The following is a 21,235-nucleotide window of genomic DNA, read 5'->3' on the forward strand; positions in this document are numbered from 1 at the left end:
TTATTTCTATTTGGAAGGATTCCTTTTAATTAACAGGGGCGTGGCATAGATCACATTAGGTAATGTATACAAAATCTTCATTCTGTGGTTCACAGCGATCCTGTCTTATCGTTAGCGCCCCCTCTGTAAACGATCTACTTCAATCTCGTCACCCATGTTTTTTTCAATACAAGCAATTCTTTTAAGTTGTTCTGAACATTATTGTAAAATTAAAATCTTAGAGGAAGACTCCGTACCACATAACGAGGTCCGTAACTTAGCAGAGCTGTCCAAACAAGTTTTAAATAACTTCTTAAATAGTTCGTCAAGATGACAATTCTGTGACAAAACCCGCTGCCATAGTAACGCGTTGATCTGTCCATGTCTGCGGTTTTCAAGTTGTTACGCACCAAGACTGATTCTACCGTAAACAAATTCCGACAAAAATAATTCATAGTTCTTCTGTCAAGTCTGATGCAATTCTGACACTCCTGTTGGGTGTATTGTTCTCAATGCTCGTGTTACTTCGAACGACTATTGGGAACCACAGGTGTCGCATGTTCGTTACACAAACGTCACGTGATATAACACACGATGGCCTTACCAGTATATTGCGTCATGTGTTTTTCTTTCCAGTCTGTTAAATTTGATCAATCTTTGCGTGTTTAAGAGTACAAGCAAACTCGGTTGATGATAAACTTTGCCGACAAAGTTTGTGTGAATTTACACCTTGACAGAACACTTCTCGTAAAGGAATGTCTATTATGATACTAATTTTCCAATGCGTTTTTAAAAATGTTGTCACGTTTGTTTTCAGAAAGCGATACAGAGTTAGTAACATATTTCGCTTATAAGTTACATTTCAAATTGAAAGCATTCATAATACTGTTTAAACAAATAAATAGATAATATTTCTTCTGACCAAGGCTTACCGTTGAATCGGTTTGATCGAAAGAGATCAATTTCCTTTAAAATGTTTATGAAAGTTTCTCCCATTATCTGTCTGCAAATCGTTAAGCACTTTAAGGATTTCAATGAAACATATCTCGATAATAAAGTCACACCTTTGTGAGATGTGTGACGGATAAAGTTAGTTTGTGACGAGAAAGAATTTTTCTCGGACAACCAGTCATCAAGCAGAGGACACTCGAACTTGATCAATGCACGAAAACGAGGACAGTCACCTGGTCAGACATCTGGTATAGTTTATACAATAAGGTTATAATTTTTTTCTTGAATTTGCCTCTCAGGTCTATCAATTTATTACAAATACTGTTAAATACTGTACATGCAGTCAGTCCTCTCTGCGGGAAAAGAGGGAGAAGAGTATTTAACTTCACCGACAGAACAAACTATTGACCAGTGTCAGATTTTTGTGGTGTGGACATTCTTGTAATACAAGTTGTGTTTTTTAACAAATGAAAATATTTTATAAAGTCTGTTAAATAGCGAGATTGATAAATGATCCTCCAAAGTTGATGTCCAGTCTAGAGAATGCTCGTTATCAGAAGTCAGGGCTTGCTTTGGTCGTAGATCAAAGATAAAAACAAATATATTGACCAAGGTCGATCACACGGTTAGATCTGACCACTGCGACTCTCGTTATTTCAGGTCATTGATATCATTTGTTTTGTGTCCGATGTATTATGCCTATGGTCGATGGTGGTCAATGCCCGGTCTGTTTACCTAACAGGTGAAAACGACGGTGCTTTATCGCAAACTGACCTCTTGTCATAGGAGTAGTCATTTACCATCTTTGTGTAATGTTAAGGCTTTGTTCCCGAGATAAACTTTAATTTTTTCAGCAAATAGATTGAGATTTTGCAGCGTTAATATACCTTCGATTTAATCTTTCTGTATAAAAGTTTTGCGTGTTTAAAAAATCCTTTGCATTTCACGGTGTGCCCGACTTTGCTGGAAATGTAACACCAACCAATTCGGCATCACCTTTTTCAAGATGTTTTTGATAAGTATTCATGCTTAAACAAAACTATTTTAAATATCTCCATGACTTCTTAGAAGCTTAATTTCTGAATTTCAAAATCTATTATAAGAACAAAATTGACAGAAGGTAACAAACAAATTATCTCGAAACTTTCATTTAATGTTTATTCTTCAATATGGAGTAAGTTTTGTAAAAATTGAACAACGTATGTTGCCTTCAAAGAACGAATTTAATCCAATTACATGTGTATTGTTCGGAGTACTTAATTTTCAGTAAAAGATAGATGAAATTTGATTGCATCGCTGTGAAAAAATATTCGGGCACATTTTTTGTAAACGAAGCCGGCTTGTAACAATCCAAAATTAGAACATTCTAGTTCCCATCAACCTGTGAAATGTAGAACATGCTAAAAAAAACCCAACGAAATGGAATTGTTGCTATGGTTTTTTGATAGGGTTCACAAAGAAACTGAGAAATCTCCAGCATTCAGTGTAAGCTGAAGAGAAAGGACAGACACATTGGATTAGACGATTTCATGTCATGAAATTGAATCACTGTCTGTTTCATCACCTCGGGTAAACACATCTACTGGTCATTCACTGGATTACACTGTTGTAAGCCTCTCTCTTATAGAAACCTTCAATAAATATTTAAGTAGAGATTATAAAATACATCAATACTGCGAGGTTAGCATTCGTTCATGACCTCGGTCTGAGTTCACCGTACTCAATCAACAGCGAACGTATTTTCTGTATACAGAAGTACAATTCTGCATACAAAACTAGTAGATATTCTCTTTGCCGGAATATTCTGATATTTTTTAAAATCACAGTCTACTCGGATATTCTGAAATTTGTATGCATGTATTTCATCTTAAAGTTAAAGTGTTTTGTTTACTACTGTACTCCCCACCAAGTCAGTATGTGCCGTGTATCTGGTAATATGGTGTTTATTTTGCATTCTGACATAGTAATGACGTAAACAATAACAAGATGCATGGTAAGAAATAATTAAATATAATTAAATGGACATTTGAGGTCTTGTTAGTTTTGTCGATTAAAGTGTTTGAGGTGTGTGGTTTGACTCTCCCTACCAGTAGTGGTTTGTGTTAAACAGGAAGCCGTGACAAAGTCTATGTTGGCGTGGTTGTGTCATGGGACATGTTACTTTGTAGTCTAACTGCTTTGTTTATATGAGACGGTCCTCCCGTACAGTGTTCTGTGAGGCAGCCAACCGCGCAACTACATTGAGACTCTGTCTTAAAATGACACTGTTTGTTCGCGGGATTATATTTGCTATACATAGAAATTCCCTTACAACTAATATTCAAAATCAAGACAGATAATCGCTAACCTGTTTTGGCTGAAATTGTTTGATCCTACTCAAAGAGAAAGATTTTCAAGGTTAACATCTATTTGGGACTATCCCCTTTGTCCTAAAGGGAGTCAAACTCACTGTTATTACAAATTCACTAATTTCAATTTTGCTTAAGACTAACTCTTAACAAAGGCCATTTATTCCCACAAATTAAAGAACGTGCCACAAACGGCCCCACCCACCAGTGATACTGAATGGGTTTCCCCTTCTCCCGTTAGAAGAAGATGCTGCAGACCATATTTGGACAAAACCACAAAAAAAATTCCTTCAGACAAAAACAAAATGGACTTTGAAGATTTAACACGGTTAACCATATCAGGCCCTGCCCCTGATGGTCAGACCCATCTTTTACACCGAAGATCGAGTCCCCTTGATAACTCAGACCGATTTCGGATCAAATCTTATCATTTCTACTGAAGCAGATCTAATGATTTTTTTTCTCTTGTTCTCAAAGACAAATTTTAGCACATCCTCAAACACTAGTTTTGAATTGAATTTCCCCTCACCAAATGTTAGGACAGGATACGAGAGATACAAGAGGGATCTTAACGCCCACCATTGTTTGATCTTTATTTGTTCTTTAAAAGTTGGATCTTTTTCCATCTTTTTTCTTGTCCTCTGTTTTTGTACTTTTTGTGATACGAACATTGAATATTCCTTTGCAAGAATAGCGATGATTATCTTTAACTGCCAAATCCAGCCTAGGATCGTCGCTTTTTAGCCATATTGTTTTCAATCAGTCCCATAATAAAATGGGTACAAGTACGGACTAAGGGGAACTTACACGTGAAATCTGAGAGATTCATCAAGTGTTTTTCAAGACAGCGATGACAAGCGATACATGTAGAAATCAAAGAAGATTGTCTGTCGGCCATTTTTTTTCTATGATCTGTTCCAAAATCAATTGGGGCACAACTTAGTATAAAGGGAAGCCCACGTATGAAATTTGAGAGAGAGTTTTTCAGAGCTTCTTAAGAAATAGCAAACTTTGCTTGGCAAAATCCAAGATGGCCGTTTGTCTGTCGGCCGTATTGTTTTTCATGTCAATCCCGAAATCGAACGGCCAAAACTAAGTACAAAAGGACACCAAAGTTTGAAATCTGATAGTGATCTATCAAGTATTTTTCAAGAAAACTATTTAAATTTAAGATGGCTGCCGGATGGCTATTTTTTTCTGATCAGTCCCAAAATTAATCTGATGATGGTGGGTTAAAATACTATTCAGACACCCCCAACTCCCTGCCGCTATATGTCCAGTTACCAAGGTGGTCTTAATAGTGAGGCTTCATTGTACTTGCTTGGATTGACAGGATTTACATGACAAGTGTCTTGGATAAAGCAGAAGACACCCATCCTTCCGGAACGCCCCGTCTTACTTTCGCTCTACTTTTGCTGTGTGTAAACTTTTCTTTTTTGGTGTTTCTCCATTTCTGTTTCTCCTTGTTTATTCGGATGTTAAATACTGTTACGAGATTCTCTTTAAAGTCTGACTAGTAAACAAAAAGCTTTTATCGTATCTTAAAGATAAATTAGTATGATACATTTTGATAAGAACTGATGTTGATCAATTCGTGTTATCTCACACGCTTGACCCATGATGACAGGCACAGATTGTAAAAATGTGTTTACCGACATCAACTACCAGTCAAAAGGGACATAAACATCTGTCATCCTATTTACTGTTTACTGATGCCGTAAACTGTTTGTTTTCTAAATTCCAAATATATATTGGTTTTATTTTCTAGACAACACTTATATGGCACAATTAGCATGACCTATGTGTACAGCTGTGGTAACGTAGAACGCAGCAAAAACTCCGTGCGCACATCTTAGGCAGATCGTGCGTACAAACGCTCGATACAGTATCATGCGCACAACGTGCGATAGGGTCGCACATTTTGCGATCTGGTGAAAGTGGTTGGCTAATATTACGGACTGAAAGTTAAACGGAAAATTGTGAGGTTATTGCAAAATAGCGATCACATGAACATTAAAATTGATCTCGTTTAGTCTTATGGTATAGAGTTTCAACATTTTAGAGTGGCAAGTAGTGGTGCGTCCGGCAACAAAGGTTTACACGTATACGGGTATATACGTGACAGGTCCAGATCCGTACTGGTTGGGTCACCCGTGTAATAAACACAACACTTAAGATTTAACTGAGCATATATTTTTTGTTTACAAATTGAATGAAAAACGAGAGTAATACAAAAGTAATGAAAATAAAAAGAGGTGTCCATTTAATGTTTACACGCACTAAAGCTGGTCACGTGTTGCTCTTTGTAAACAAAACACTTAAAATTACGAGTGTATATATATTAATGGCTTAATTAGGAAATATACTTCATTGTATTCTTATATATTTAGAAAATAAATCCTATCCCACACTTATTTATAAGTCGTTTCTAAATTTATATCAACCTTAGTAAAATAACACATTTGTGCGATAGAAGTGCACAAAGGCGTGATCGCTTGTTTCGTCCAATTTTCCTATCATGCGCACATCGTTCAAACATCTTGTGCACATCACACATCGTGTAATGTTGTGCCATGCCACAACTGTACTTATAATACAGTGTGAAGGTGTAGCAGATATCGTAGTTCATGTCTCATCATCTGTTCCACACAATAGAGATAATTAGTCCCGATGTTCTCGCTACCTGTCAAACAGATTCACCCCCTCGTAAAATGTATATATGCACGTGAACAGCCTGAACGCGTGCTGATAAACATGAATTAGATGTTTATCATAATTTGTACATAATAACACTCCCAAACGATTTTATGTTCGTTTGTCATGTGCGTGGATTATGAATTAAGAGTTTGATTGATTTTAAATATGTTTTAAAATTTTATAGTATATATTTTTTAAACTGAGCACAGGTTGTCTGAATTCTTAATATTACACGATTTCCACGTAAAGTTTTTCAATATACATGTTTACAAGATGACTTATGTTAGAAATGGAATACGCCGAAAATAGTCCGTACAACATAAGCACTATGACGTCACATCATTGTTGCGCCAAATCCAATTATAAGTTCATAATTACATTGACTTATCGTGCTGTAGCAATTAAACAGGACGGGCTGATATATACCTTTTTCTGGGGATCATCATAGGCATATTGTGTATCTCATAATCGTTTAAATAATCAGACGAGCGGTTTGTTTTTTTGGCTGATTGGAAGAAAATGCTTTAAAATCATTAATTTTTGTTGAATGCGTAGGTGCTCTAAACCCACGATTTTTTAGTCCACGAAATGATGACCAAATACAAATTAGTACCAGTGGAATTTGTGAGGAAGATTTATCCAAAAATATCTAGTGCCGATAAAAATCATGGTTTTGGGAAATCATGAAATTTGAGCCCCGCGAAAATGTATGATTTTACAGTATACAGATTACACTGAAACTTCTGGGGATTAATTATACATACCAAACATCGGAACTCTTATTTTGTTTTGAATAGCTGTAAGTTTATATATATTTTTACGACGGTAAAAATTTTCGCGATTTTACCAAATGTTTGGACCAAAAAGCACGTATTTTTTATTGGGATCTTGAAATAAGTATGAGAGTATGTTCTCAATTAGTTTCACAATTGATATTATTGGGGAAAATAGAACTCGAAATTAACAACTTTAACGGTATTTTTATCAATAATTTTGTTGAGAGAATTTATAATTTGGAACGCCACTCACTTTCCACTATTAAAGATAAGACCGCCCACTCTTCCTAGAGGCGGGAAGTGAAAGGCAAGGCATGTTTTTAAAAGCGACAGAAAACGAAGACGATCATGGTTCCACAATTGCTTTCGAGTTAATTAGAATTTTTAGAATCTGTCACCTGATGTACAAGGTTTCTTTTATAGGGTAGTGGTGTTAATGTCCTCCGTTGACACCTCAGTTGAAAGTCTTCTTCTTAAAAACCTATGCCGCAGGATTGTGATGAAATTAATTAGTTTCTAAGAACAAAATTCGAGAAAAATAAAAAAACCAAACAAGCAATTGTGTGAAATAGAAGACATTCAGTGAATCATATTGATGATGTTTGCTGCGAGGCTTTCTATCAGTGATAGCTTAAATATAGGTCCAATGATAGTTACAGAATCGTTGACGCAATGCCAGGTGTACTCATTGTTGTAAACATCACTCGTTGAGTCGTACTTCCAGAAGTCGGTGATCTAGTTTCCGGACGTACGCTTGATATTGGTGTATTTTTGGTTGCCTGTGCCACACAGCTCACGCAAATCTACACATGATAGCGAACAGGGTGTGGTGTTTTACATCTATTTCTGTTCTAAATATGGATTTATTGTTTATTTTTAGCTTACTTTGCATTGTAGTTAATCAGTAAACGACTACCTTTGAATTGCTAAAAGTTCCAAGGTAATGATATTTGCCCAATCTTGAATGTAAACATGTTTTTTTTTCTATACGAAGCTAACCAGGGTTCACCGATTTGGCCAGTAGCGGGATGGAATGAAGGACTGAGAATATTCATATAAAGGATAAGCCAAGCGTCAAGGTGAGGCGGTGAGGCCAATAGTTATAATGTTTGACTTAATGGATTAAGATTAAGATCAACGACCGAAATAACAAGAGAAAGTTGTGTGACAAAAGTTTGCGTGAACACATTCCGAGAGAGATGTGATGTAACTATCCTTGCCTGTATAGGTTAGAAAGCTACTAGTAGTTGACTAAGGCGGCCTATGGTGACTCTTATTTTAGTTGCATTCATTGAAGATTTTAATATTTTTGTGACAAAATGTCTTGTCCATGTACATAACTATACCATCACATTTACTCATCACTTCTCCTAAATGACACTACAGAAATGGGATTTTAGCTAGTGCAAAGAACATACTCTCTTCTGTGTCTCAAACAGACGTCGGACCCAGAAGAAAGTCAAGATGGCCGCGATGACAGTCACCGTTGAAATTGGATTTAGAATTAATAGCGAATGAGACTAATAAGTCTAAAGGGTTTGTGTCAATTGATGTTTAACTAGGGTATTTTAGGACGTGCCCGGTGGAGTAGGTAAGGAGGATTTCCCGGAGAAAAAAACGACCTTTCGCCAGTATCTGGCGACTGCTCCACTTAGACACGTGATCGGATCTATGCGGCATTCAAAACGGTCGCAATATAGAGAAAATAAAAAAAAAGTCTGTCAAGAGAGTTAGGAGTCCCAAAACGCAGATGAAATGAAAGTCGATAGTTCGAACAACACTTATCTATGATTTATGTAACCTTAGGCGGCCTTCCTTAATATAACAATCACTTATGGATAAATTGTGGTTCTCGTCCATCTCTAGTTTAGTTAGGTAGTTTAGTTTATTTTAGTTAAGTATCGATTAATGTTGTTTTACGTTCTCGAGCGGCGGAGGAAAGCCAAAGTTCAAAAAAACCCCAGCGACCGGGAGACATTACGTGGCGACAGCCTTCAACCCGCGACCCGGAGGTGAAAGGTTATAAGGATAAAGACAATCAGACGCGTCTTAAATTCAATTCAATTCAACTTTTTAAGCACAATTATAATTACACGTGCAATATAATAACGAACAACATAGAAACAAAGAATTAAAGTTGACAAACAAAGAAAAAAGCCAAATAATACTAAATCAGACTGGTGGCAGGCCCGTCTTCCTTAGTTCTGATGACTGGTTAATAAATAAACAGGTTTGAAGTATGATTTTCATATCGAATACGTAATATTTGTAAAGTTTGAGTGATCAGCGTTAAAGATTTCAGCAACTTGAGAGAGAACTTGAATTTTACATTTTTTTAAAAATGGAGCAATGAAAAAAGAAATGTGATTCATCATTCTATGAATCACAGGCTGTATATAATCTTTGCAATCCGGGAATGTTTTGTTTTATTCTACCATAAATCATTTCAAGGTCGTGTTCGCACAATCTAAACTTGATAAAAGCCTTCTTAGATAAAAATCATTTCTATTTTATAATGCTCTTTGATATGTTTGCATTGTTGTTGTAGGTGTTCGTTGATCACTATATATCTATAAGCCAATCACATAGAATACTGTTAAAACACTAAAATAAGAAAAAAAAACAAGATCGATATTATCACTGTGAGTTATTTATGTGTTAACGGAGAAGAAATGTTCGACAAAGCCCTCGCCTGATTGTCTTTATGTATATACAATACCACTGGTTTCATTATCGGACAAAGACTGACGCTAATGCGTCACGTGTAGATGACATCGTCTACAGTTCCCTTCGCGATCTTCCCTCATTGAACCGTTCGACTGGCAGTTTGATCGTCTGACAGAGGATTCTCGTATCCATTTTCAATTTAATTGAAATCTGACGACGAAAAATAGATCATGCGAGTTCAGATGTGTTTTTATTGTAGGTTTAAACAACACTTCATTTTTAAATTCTCAGTTAAAAAAAATCGTAGAAGATGACTTAAGCGTTTCTAAAGGAAACATTGTCAAGGGCACCAAGACTAGCCAGAAACTCTCGAAATTGGATTGTGTTACCATCCCATGTTTGACAGGTCTTCGTGCCCTCCACCTTTTAAATGACCTATAAGCATGTCATTATCAATGGTCCCTTTATTTCCCCCGATAGAACGACGAGAGCTGACTTGCTAATTGGTTTTTGTGACGTACCGGTATTGTTCGAGAGTTTGATACAATTAATGTATATACTGTAAAATCATTGTTTTTGTGAGGCTTAATTTTCGCAAGTTGAAAATAAAAAGAAAGCCCATTTCGTCGACACTTCATTTTCTGTGAATAGATACATCTCCTATATACATACTTGATACATATGCTTGTCCTAGTTTTAATAGTTCATTGACTTTGAAACGAATCCCAAATTATAATTAACGTTTTAATGGTGGATACAGAGTATACTGCGGTATATGACTTCAGGATCAGAGATATGTGTCATATTTCTCTTGTTCTGATGACAATACAGTAATCCCCCTTTTTAATACTTGAAATACAAAAATAGAATATCGGTGGAAAATCGATTTCCTGTTCTGTGTAACAATAACTCGGTGAGATGTATTAAAAATAATCATCTCTTGTTCATTTGATAGCAGAGAAGTCTCGTTATACAGACTGTATGGAAGACACGTGCGCCTGACATCGATAGTTTATGACAAGCATCGTCTTAAATATAGTGTACCATGGTGAGCTTTATTCTTCGCTCTCTACGGGCATAATTCTGTGATTGATCAGAAACCGGGATAAACATAACATAAACGATATTCGATTTTATTTTTATACTTAATACTTTAGTAAATAAGTAGAACAACATTGATCACCACATGACTCAGCTGTCAATAAATGGGTTAAAAAAGACTAACTTAACACACAGCATGAATTTATTGCAGAGTTGGAGCTAGTGTGTCAACCTTTACCTAAAGTTATCGCTCCTAACAGTCATAAGGTAGCAGGAAACAGTTAATTTGCATTTTCCTGAAAGTATTGGTCATGTTTGAAATATACAGGTATAGCAGCTTGGTTATGAAAAAATACATCATTACCTGTATATATATTTATAAACTACATAACAATTACATTAATAGCAGAGAGATGAAATTTGTGTAAATCAATATTTTCCTCTGATTTCTGACCTGTTACTGACATGGTTACCTACTGAAAAAATGCTAAAAATTCAAAAATACTGCTAATTCCAACCTAACACTACAACTTTAGAAGGAATTTAATTCTAAACACCTATCTTAAAATCAACAACACTGTCGTGGTAACAAAGTACCTACATTTCAGCAAATTCCAACTCGGAAATCCTTCATAACATGACCACTTGTAAACACCAGGAAAATTTAACTTCCTGTAAAGTTAGTTGTTGGTGCGTAGACACAGATTCGAGACTGCCCAAATAGTAATCTCCAACACAAATCTAAAATATTATTATGAAAAAATGAAACCTCACATTGTCCACTTTAACATGACAAGAACAATTTCAGCAAGGATTTATCTCTTAATTTTAATCAAAATCTCTATAACGGGGTAATCTAATGAGCAAAAATATCACCATTTCAACACCGAGACACTGTGTACTGCTACCTAATGAGTAGAAGGAACGATAACTCTGTATTAAGAATCGCCATTATTTCGTTGATGCTTCTTTTTTTTTCAAATGAAGCAATAGTTATGGATTATTGTTAAAAAAGAAAAGTACATTTCCGTTAAATGGAAGCGAAAATAAAACAAGGACAGTAAAGATAAAGAAATAACACAAACAAGCATCTATAAATCTGCCTGTTGCTCCACAGGTATGTTTCGGAACTGGTTTGAGCCAATCGTCGCCAACTACATATCTCATTTGTAGAGAATCCATCAAGAGTTACGATGGGTTGGGTCAACCCTTGTCTGGTCGTTTATGTCTCTGCTCCTGTAACAACCTGGCACCTGTGGCCAATCTCTGTCTCAAGGAGGGAAAATGCTTGACTAGGGAAAACTCGAACCTAGTTTGCAAATAGTTGTATCTTCAGGGATGAAGCTTTAGCACTACACTTTGTCAATCGTCAGCAACCACGTACCTCAACTGGTACAGCGTCTGTTAATGTTCGGAGGGTCTTGTATTCAAACCCCGGACTAACCTTTTCCCGTTCCTGATACAGGTGACATTTTTTAAAGGATTTACAACAAAAGTCACACTTTCATACTGAAATGTAATATAGTCGTCTAGAACTACTTAACTTGCATAAAAGATAAATGGTAAAGGCCCAGCGAGCCATTGAACCATGTCTATTGGAAACAGCCTGTCCGGGTAAAGTCCCAGCGAGCCATTCAACCATGACTATTGGAAACAACCTGTGCGGGTACAGACCCACAGCCATTCAACCATGTCTATTGGAAACAACATGTTTGGGTAAAGACCCAGTGAGTCATTCAATCATGACTATTGGAAACAACCTGTCCGGGTAAAGGCCAAGCGAGCCATTCAACCATGTCTATTAGAAACAACCTGTGCAGGTTAAGTCCCAGCGAGCCATTCAACCATGTCTATTGGAAACAACCTGTGCAGGCACAGGCCCAGCGAGCCATTCAACCATGTCTATTAGAAACAACCTGTGCGGGTACATGCCCAGCGAGCCATTCAACCAGGACTATTGGAAACAACATGTTTGGGTAAAGTCCCAGTGAGCTATTCAACCATGTCTATTGGAAACTACCTGCCCGGCTACAGGCCCAGCGACCCATTCAACCATGTCCATTGGAAACAACATGCTTGGGTAAAGACCCAGCGAGCCATTCAACCATGATTATTGGAAACAATCAGTGCGGGTACAGGCCCAGTGAGCCATTCAACCATGACTATTGGAAACAACATGTTTGCGTAAAGTCCCAGCGAGCCATTCAACCATGACTATTGGAAACAACCTGTGCAGGTACAGACCCACGGCCATTCAACCATGTCTATTGGAAACAATCTGTTCGGGTACATGCCCAGCGAGCCATCTAACCATGTCTATTGGAAACAATCTGTCCGGGTAAAGGCCCAGCAAACCATTCAACCATGTCTATTAGAAACAACCTGTCCGGGTACAGACCCAGCAGGCCATTCCACCATGTCTATTGGAAACAACATGTTTGGGTAAAGACCCAGCGAGCCATTCAACCATGACTATTGGAAACAATCTGTCCGGGTACAGACCCAGCGACCCATTCAACCATGTCTATTGGAAACAACATTTTTGGGTAAAGACCCAGTGAGCTATTCAACCATGTCTATTGGAAACTACCTGTCCGGGTAAAGGCCCAGCGAACCATTCAAACATGTCTATTAGAAACAACCTGTGCAGGTAAAGTCCCAGCGAGCCATTCAACCATGTCTATTGGAAAAAATCTGTCCGGGTACAGACCCATCAGGCCATTCAACCATGTCTATTGGAAACAACATGTTTGGGTATAGACCCAGTGAGCTATTCAACCATGTCTATTGGAAAAAAACTGTCCGGGTACAGACCCATCAGGCCATTCAACCATGTCTATTGGAAACAACATGTTTGGGTAAAGACCCAGTGAGCCATTCAACCATGACTATTGGAAACAATCTGTGCGGGTACAGGCCCAGCGAGCCATTCAACCATGTCTATTAGAAACAACATGTTTGGGTACATGCCCAGCGAGCCATTCAACCATGTCTATTGGAAACAATCTGTCCGGGTAAAGGCCAAGCAAGCCATTCAACCATGTCTATTAGAAACATCCTGTGCGGGTACAGGCCCAGCGAGCCATTCAACCATGACTATTGGAAACAACATGTTTGGGTAAAGTCCCAGCTAGCCATTCAACCATGACTATTGGAAACAACCTGTGCAGGAATAGACCCACAGCCATTCAACCATGTCTATTAGAAACAACCTGTCCGGGTACAGACCCAGCAGGCCATTCCACCATGTCTATTGGAAACAACATGTTTGGGTAAAGACCCAGCGAGCCATTCAACCATGACTATTGGAAACAATCTGTGCGGGTACAGGCCCAGCGAGCCATTCAACCATGTCTATTGGAAAAAAACTGTCCGGGTACAGACCCATCAGGCCATTCAACCATGTCTATTGGAAACCACATGTTTGGGTAAAGACCCAGTGAGCTATTCAACCATGTCTATTGGAAACTACCTGCCCGGATACAGGCCCAGCGACCCATTCAACCATGTCTATTGGAAACAACATGTTTGGGTAAAGACCCAGTGAGCTATTCAACCATGTCTATTGGAAACTACCTATCCGGGTAAAGGCCCAGCGAGCCATTCAAACATGTCTATTAGAAACAACCTGTGCAGGTAAAGTCCCAGCGAGCCATTCAACCATGTCTATTGGAAAAAATCTGTCCGGGTACAGACCCATCAGGCCATTCAACCATGTCTATTGGAAACAACATGTTTGGGTAAAGACCCAGCGAGCCATTCAACCATGACTATTGGAAACAACATGTTTGGGTAAAGTCCCAGCGAGCCATTCAACCATGTCTATTAGAAACAACATGTTTGGGTACATGCCCAGCGAGCCATTCAACCATGTCTATTGGAAACAATCTGTCCGGGTAAAGGCCAAGCAAGCCATTCAACCATGTCTATTAGAAACAACCTGTGCGGGTACAGGCCCAGCGAGCCATTCAACCATGACTATTGGAAACAACATGTTTGGGTAAAGTCCCAGCTAGCCATTCAACCATGACTATTGGAAACAACCTGTGCAGGAATAGACCCACAGCCATTCAACCATGTCTATTAGAAACAACCTGTCCGGGTACAGACCCAGCAGGCCATTCCACCATGTCTATTGGAAACAACATGTTTGGGTAAAGACCCAGCGAGCCATTCAACCATGACTATTGGAAACAATCTGTGCGGGTACAGGCCCAGCGAGCCATTCAACCATGTCTATTGGAAAAAAACTGTCCGGGTACAGACCCATCAGGCCATTCAACCATGTCTATTGGAAACAACATGTTTGGGTAAAGACCCAGTGAGCCATTCAACCATGACTATTGGAAACAATCTGTGCGGGTACAGGCCCAGCGAGCCATTCAACCATGTCTATTAGAAACAACATGTTTGGGTACATGCCCAGCGAGCCATTCAACCATGTCTATTGGAAACAATCTGTCCGGGTAAAGGCCAAGCAAGCCATTCAACCATGTCTATTGGAAACAACATGTTTGGGTAAAGTCCCAGCTAACCATTCAACCATGACTATTGGAAACAACCTGTGCGGGTAAAGGCCCAGCAAGCCATTCAATCAGCACTATTGGAAACAATCTGTAGAGGTACAGGCCCAGCGAGCCATTCAACCATGTCTATTGGAAAAAACTGTCCGGGTACAGACCCATCAGGCCATTCAACCATGTCTATTGGAAACAACATGTTTGGGTAAAGACCCAGTGAGCTATTCAACCATGTCTATTGGAAACTACCTGCCCGGATACAGGCCCAGCCATTCAACCATGTCTATTGGAAACTATGTTTTGGAAACAACCATGACTATTGGAAACAACATGTTTGGGTAAAGTCCCAGCGAGCCACTCAACCATGTCTATTGGAAACAACATGTTTGGGTAAAGACCCAGTGAGCTATTCAACCATGTCTATTGGAAACTACCTGCCCGGATACAGGCCCAGCGACCCATTCACCCATGTCTATTGGAAACAATATGTTTGGGTAAAGACCCAGCGAGCCATTCAACCATGACTATTGGAAACAACATGTTTGGGTAAAGTCCCAGCGAGCCATTCAACCATGTCTATTGGAAACTACTTGCCTGGATACAGGCCCAGCGACCCATTCAACCATGTCTATTGGAAACAACATGTTTGGGTAAAGGCCCAGCAAGCCATTCAACCAAGACTATTGGAAACAATCTATGCAGGTACAGGCCCAGCGAGCCATTCAACCATGACTATTGGAAACAACCTGTGCAGGTACAGGCCCAGCGAGCCATTCAACCATGTCTATTGGAAACAACATGTTTGGGTAAAGACCCAGTGAGTCATTAAATTATGACTATTGCAAACAACCTGTGCGGGTTAAGGCCCAGCGAGCCATTCAACCATGTCTATTGAAAACAACCTGTGCGGGTACAGACCCACAGCCATTCAACCATGTCTATTGAAAACAACATGTTTGGGTAAAGACCCAGCGAGCCATTCAACCATGTCTATTGGAAACAAACTGTTCGGGTACGGATCCATCGAGCCATTCAACCATGTCTATTGGAAACAGCATGTTTGGGTTAAGACCCAGTGAGCCATTCAACCATGTCTATTGGAAACTACCTGCCCGGCTACAGGCCTAGCGACCCATTCAACCATGTCTATTGGAAACAACCTGTCCGGGTACAGGCCCAGCGAACCATTCAAACATGTCTATTGGAAACAACCCGTCCGATGATATCCATCCTACGTTTCAACTCCTAGTCAGCCACCTATACGAATCTTCATTAATCCATGAACTTTTTTTCAGCTCTCTCCTTCGACTCTTCAGTCACCCCTGTACTCTCCGTCACCGCCCTCGTCGGTCCCTTCAGTAAGTTACCCTCTGTACTCTCCGTTAGCGACCTCTTCGACCCTTCAGGCACCTGAACTCAACGACCTTTACGTCCTCTCAATCACCGCTGTACATTTCGTCTACGACCTCTTCAACTCTTTATTCACACCAGTACCTGATGAACACCGCGCGTGTTCTGATGTTATTGTGAATAGAGGACCATGTTATCACACTTCCACGTAACTTGGCGGTATGCGATGTAATGGAATCAAATGATCACTAGTTAGAGATAACCTGTGAAACCAGTAAGATCTCTGTGGAAAGTGTTAATAGAAGGTGATTAACGAGGGCATGGATTGAGTTCACGACTTGTTAGCACTCGCCCCCGCTCTCCTGTTCATCCAATCGACTCTTCGATTCAGTTCAGTCTCTCTCCACCTCTGATTTTCCTTGTATACTGTTAAAAAATTCCTTTGATTTCAAGACATGTATCGTCAATATTCCCTAGCTGAGTAACGGAAAGTCAGCTCGATGAGTAATGAAGCATTTCTGATATTTTGTCCAAAACCACACGCGGATTAGTTGTAACTATGGTGGCTGATTCGGGACATCGTAATATCGCTTCGTTTAATGGGAAGCGATATTGCGATATCACGATACCACGATGCGATATCACGAAAGCACGATGCTATATTACGATAGCGCGATGCGATATCACGATATCGCATCGTGCTATCGTAGTATCGCATCGTTCTATCGTAATATCGCAATCTCGCTTCCCATTAAACGAAGCGATATTACGATGTCCCGAATCAGCCACCATATGTAACAAACGGTCAAGAACGGCTGACATTGTGGATATTTATTTCGGGTAATTAGGATGGAAGGCAAATCCTTCGTGGACTCATTGACCTCCACTCAGCTCTTGGTATCCTCCTGACGAATTCAGAGAACAAGATGGCCGCCTTTGCGCAATTAACGTCTTGTAGAACTAATTGAAGTGCATTTTGTAATGCACATTCTCAAGTATTTGATTGTTTATGATACGCCGTAAACATCGAGTGTGTGTTTTGTTCCCCGCCATATGAGTGCTATAGATTTGTCCTTGGCCATTATTCAGGTTCCTCCATCATAATTTGGTTTCCTCCCATTTTCGCTGACGGATGGAAATAAGTTATGAGTTATGGCCCTTGAAATAAAATATAAAACCTGAAATAATAATAACTGTCAGTTGTTTTGCTTTTGTTTTGTTTTGATTTTTTCTCTCCATTTGCTCACAGCTGGATGGTGATATTGAACTGAAATTTGACATATACAGCATCTTACACCCGTTTGCAACAAAACTTCGTCGAGCCCCTGACGAAGAATAAAGATTATATTTATCATATGACTGGGGAGTTTTAAGTGAAAAAAAGGAGAAAATAGCATTTGATGAGACTTAACCAAAACCTATTTTATTGGTCATATTCTCGGTCTATATCTCTTTCTTTAGAAACGTAACAATATACATGACGTCTTGAAGTTATGACGTCACAATGGAAACGTGCAACACGTGTGTCATAACAACAAAATTAGAATGGATATTAGGACACCGACAATAGGATAGTGGTTTGATAAGTAATAGTATTGTTAGTATGAAAAGAATCATGTAATATTTTATTTGTTACGGTCAACTTATCATTTTCAGAGTTATAGCCCTTGGAAAGGAAAATTTCAAGAATCTCTCAATTGCTGTTAAATTTCTCGATGCCGAGTGGGAATTTGTACTAAAATTTGATCAGTAACTGTATTTTTGCGTAGAGACAGCTATCAGTTAACATTGATTCCCAGCTCTGATCATCCTACGCCTGACTATAATTTTAAGTACACCTCTAAAGATGCTAGTAACACTAGAGACCTTTCTACAATCTACTGAATGTCGACTTCGACATTCGTGTCTCAGGGACACAATGGGTTCATCTTGTATCATTGTGAAGTCAGTGTCCGGCGATCTTGCCGCATGGCACTGTTGTTTAATGAGGTAGCAACGGCTACTACAGAGATCCCGCCCTGCAAAACTCTGTTTCGGAGATTGTAAGCACAGTGAGTTTCGCCGAGGGTTTTTTTTATGACACGCAAAGATATTATCGGCATTTCGTTATCCTTACATATTAGGCGAAATTTCGTTATCATATTAACGAAGATAAACTTTGACCTTTCATTCCATATGAGACTAGTGAAGCGAGTTGAATAATTGATAAAAAACTAATTTTACATTTGTAGCAAATTTTCCCCCTCGTTATCCGTGAAGTAAATTTCCGGGTGCGACTTGCCAATTAATTTCGTCCTATTTACTTTTTTTTTCATTTTAAGCACATTTTCTTGTCAAATTAGGTGTCAAAATGATTGGTCAGGAAGTTTAACCGACTTATAGGCGACTTCCCCCTAAATACAGGTATACAATTAAACAACACAATAACAACAGTCACGTGATTACGAAATACATAGCTCTAATTCTAATGAAGGGGCGTGATTTCTGCCATAAATAAATAACCAAGAAACAAAGAGAGAAAGTCACGAGATGCTGTAGTGAATACAGGTGTTCAGGTCGGAGGTAATTTTTTTCTTCTTATTCAGAACTTTTCAGTTAGATTTTTAGATAATGTTTATTCTCAGCATCTGAAGTTATGAAGCTTGCAGCAATTTTGTCATCATTTGTTCCAATAAGTGACTTATCTAAGGTTTTGTATTCTACACCTGAGAACAATGGCTTCCACTGAGAGCGAGAGACAGGTAAATGTACAGGTGCACGCTCCACCAGAGACCAACTGGTAAGCAAGAATCTTATAACACTTGACCAAGCTCGTCAATACTCGTCACCTGTGACGTTAGATCTCAAAAGACAAACTTTGTTGGAAAGCGAATCGGATGGGTTTTTTTTACCTATTAACCCAACCGAAACTTAACCTCCCAAAGTTTTCCAATGTTATTATGAAATCATGCGATCCGGAGTTTTTCAACAATCTGATACATGTATTGATTGAACTAGTCAGTGATTAATAATCACCAGTATTGCACAAACTTTGACTGCCGACGTTCAGCCGAAACTCGACCAAGTGATGGCAGACATAATCAACAGTGAAACACTTAATTGGATAATGTGTAAACACAAAAGTTAGCTCAGTTGTCGATGACAAAGTGTCTTCCATGGAACGATAAATCAACATTCAGAAAAATAAACTGAAGGTACTGCATGGCAAAATTGATCAGATTCAGAACAATGTTAACGAGCATGCTGATATACCCGACGTCCATGAGCAATACTCACGACGTACGTGCTTGAAATTCCTAAATGTACCGGTCCCCAGCGGCCGAGATGCTCGGTAGCCCTTTGACCCCTAACAGCCGTAGCACATCTTAGACTTAAAGTCCAAAACCACGATCGGTTTCGCGTTGTCACATTCTGGTACCAATGAAGAATGGGAAAGCTTCAATCAATATCCGGTTTCCAACAGACTCTACCAAAAAACAAACATTCTTTCTGGACACGGGACGGATAGATATTCATTAAAAAGACACCAGATGATAGAAGTATGGTGACGTCACGAAAGAGCATCGTCGCAGTTTTTCCATATAAGTCTAACTAGTTAATAGTGTTGAACTGATCACAACAAACTGGTCCATTGAAGCAATCTAAATATTACTGATATCTAATTGTAACCATTTGATATAAATCTACCTATGAGTATTTTGCATTATATGTCGAGACCGTTTTTAATACCAGTAATAGGTAATTTCCCCTCAAAATTTGGCTCCATTTGTTTCTATAAGTATTTTTCCTTGTTCGATCTCAATATCTACCCTCCAAGTATTGTCTGATTGTTATAGAAAAAACTTTTCGCTGTTTTCACTGTGGAAAAAAATCGAAAGTTTGTAACTTGGTAATTTTACGAAATTCCCTTTATGGGAACTTATACCATCCCTGTACGTAAAGAAAGAGTAATTATTGGAATGTGCGAGTAAGCTGCATGTGCAAAGCACTTGTATGACTGTGAGAAAATGTATATTTCCGTTGTCTTGTGTATCTATGCGCCGTTTCTTGGACAGTGTCCTGTATTTTATCCCCAAAATATTCCATCGTGTAGGATTACGGTATGAATCGTACATACACATGTACTTTAAGCATGACGGGTTTGCCTTGTTAAACAAAACCCGTAACATCCTGGTTTAATATAGGTTCGCTTGCCATGTTCTAAACACATCGTCGGCTTGTTGTTGTTGGTTGATCGGGGACTTTTTTGCCTGTATGTTTGTAGACCTACCCAAATGTAACAATTTGTACAAAGGGTTAGCGTGCAGAGTCAATATCTTGGCGTCCACGTGATTCCGACACGTTCTCGTGTTAGGTAATTCAGGTCACCGACATTTTATTTTTTTATTATTATGCTCTCGTTATCCGTGAAGTAAATTTTCGGGGTCCGATTTGCTAATTAATTTCGTCCTATTTACTTTGTTTTTAATGTAAGCACATTTCATTGTCATATTAGATGTCAAAATGATTGGTCAGTAAGTTTTACCGACTTAAAGGCGACCTCTCCCTAAAAACAGGTATACAAATACACAAAACAATAACAACAGTCACGTGATTACATATCAGAATATGAAATACATAGTTATGATTTAATGAAGAGACGTGATTTCTGCAAGAAATAACCAAGAAACAAAGAAAGCTTAATGCTGAATTATTCGGGTAACATCGAACGAAATTTTGCTGTAACGATCCAATCATGGTTAATTGCGTGTCGTCCTTATGTCCAGTAAACGATAATATAACAAAAACGTCACTTGATACTGATACGACGGTCCGAAACACATGCCGTTCATTTTGGACCAGATATATTTAAATCGAAGTCTAGCTATCTAGATATATTTACTATGTCAATGATATACCCTTGTAC

Source organism: Ylistrum balloti, unplaced genomic scaffold, assembly GCF_031769215.1.
Source record: "Ylistrum balloti isolate Yb309-2 unplaced genomic scaffold, AGI_CSIRO_Ybal_v1 Utg370622, whole genome shotgun sequence".
NCBI classification, from domain to species: domain Eukaryota; kingdom Metazoa; phylum Mollusca; class Bivalvia; order Pectinida; family Pectinidae; genus Ylistrum; species Ylistrum balloti.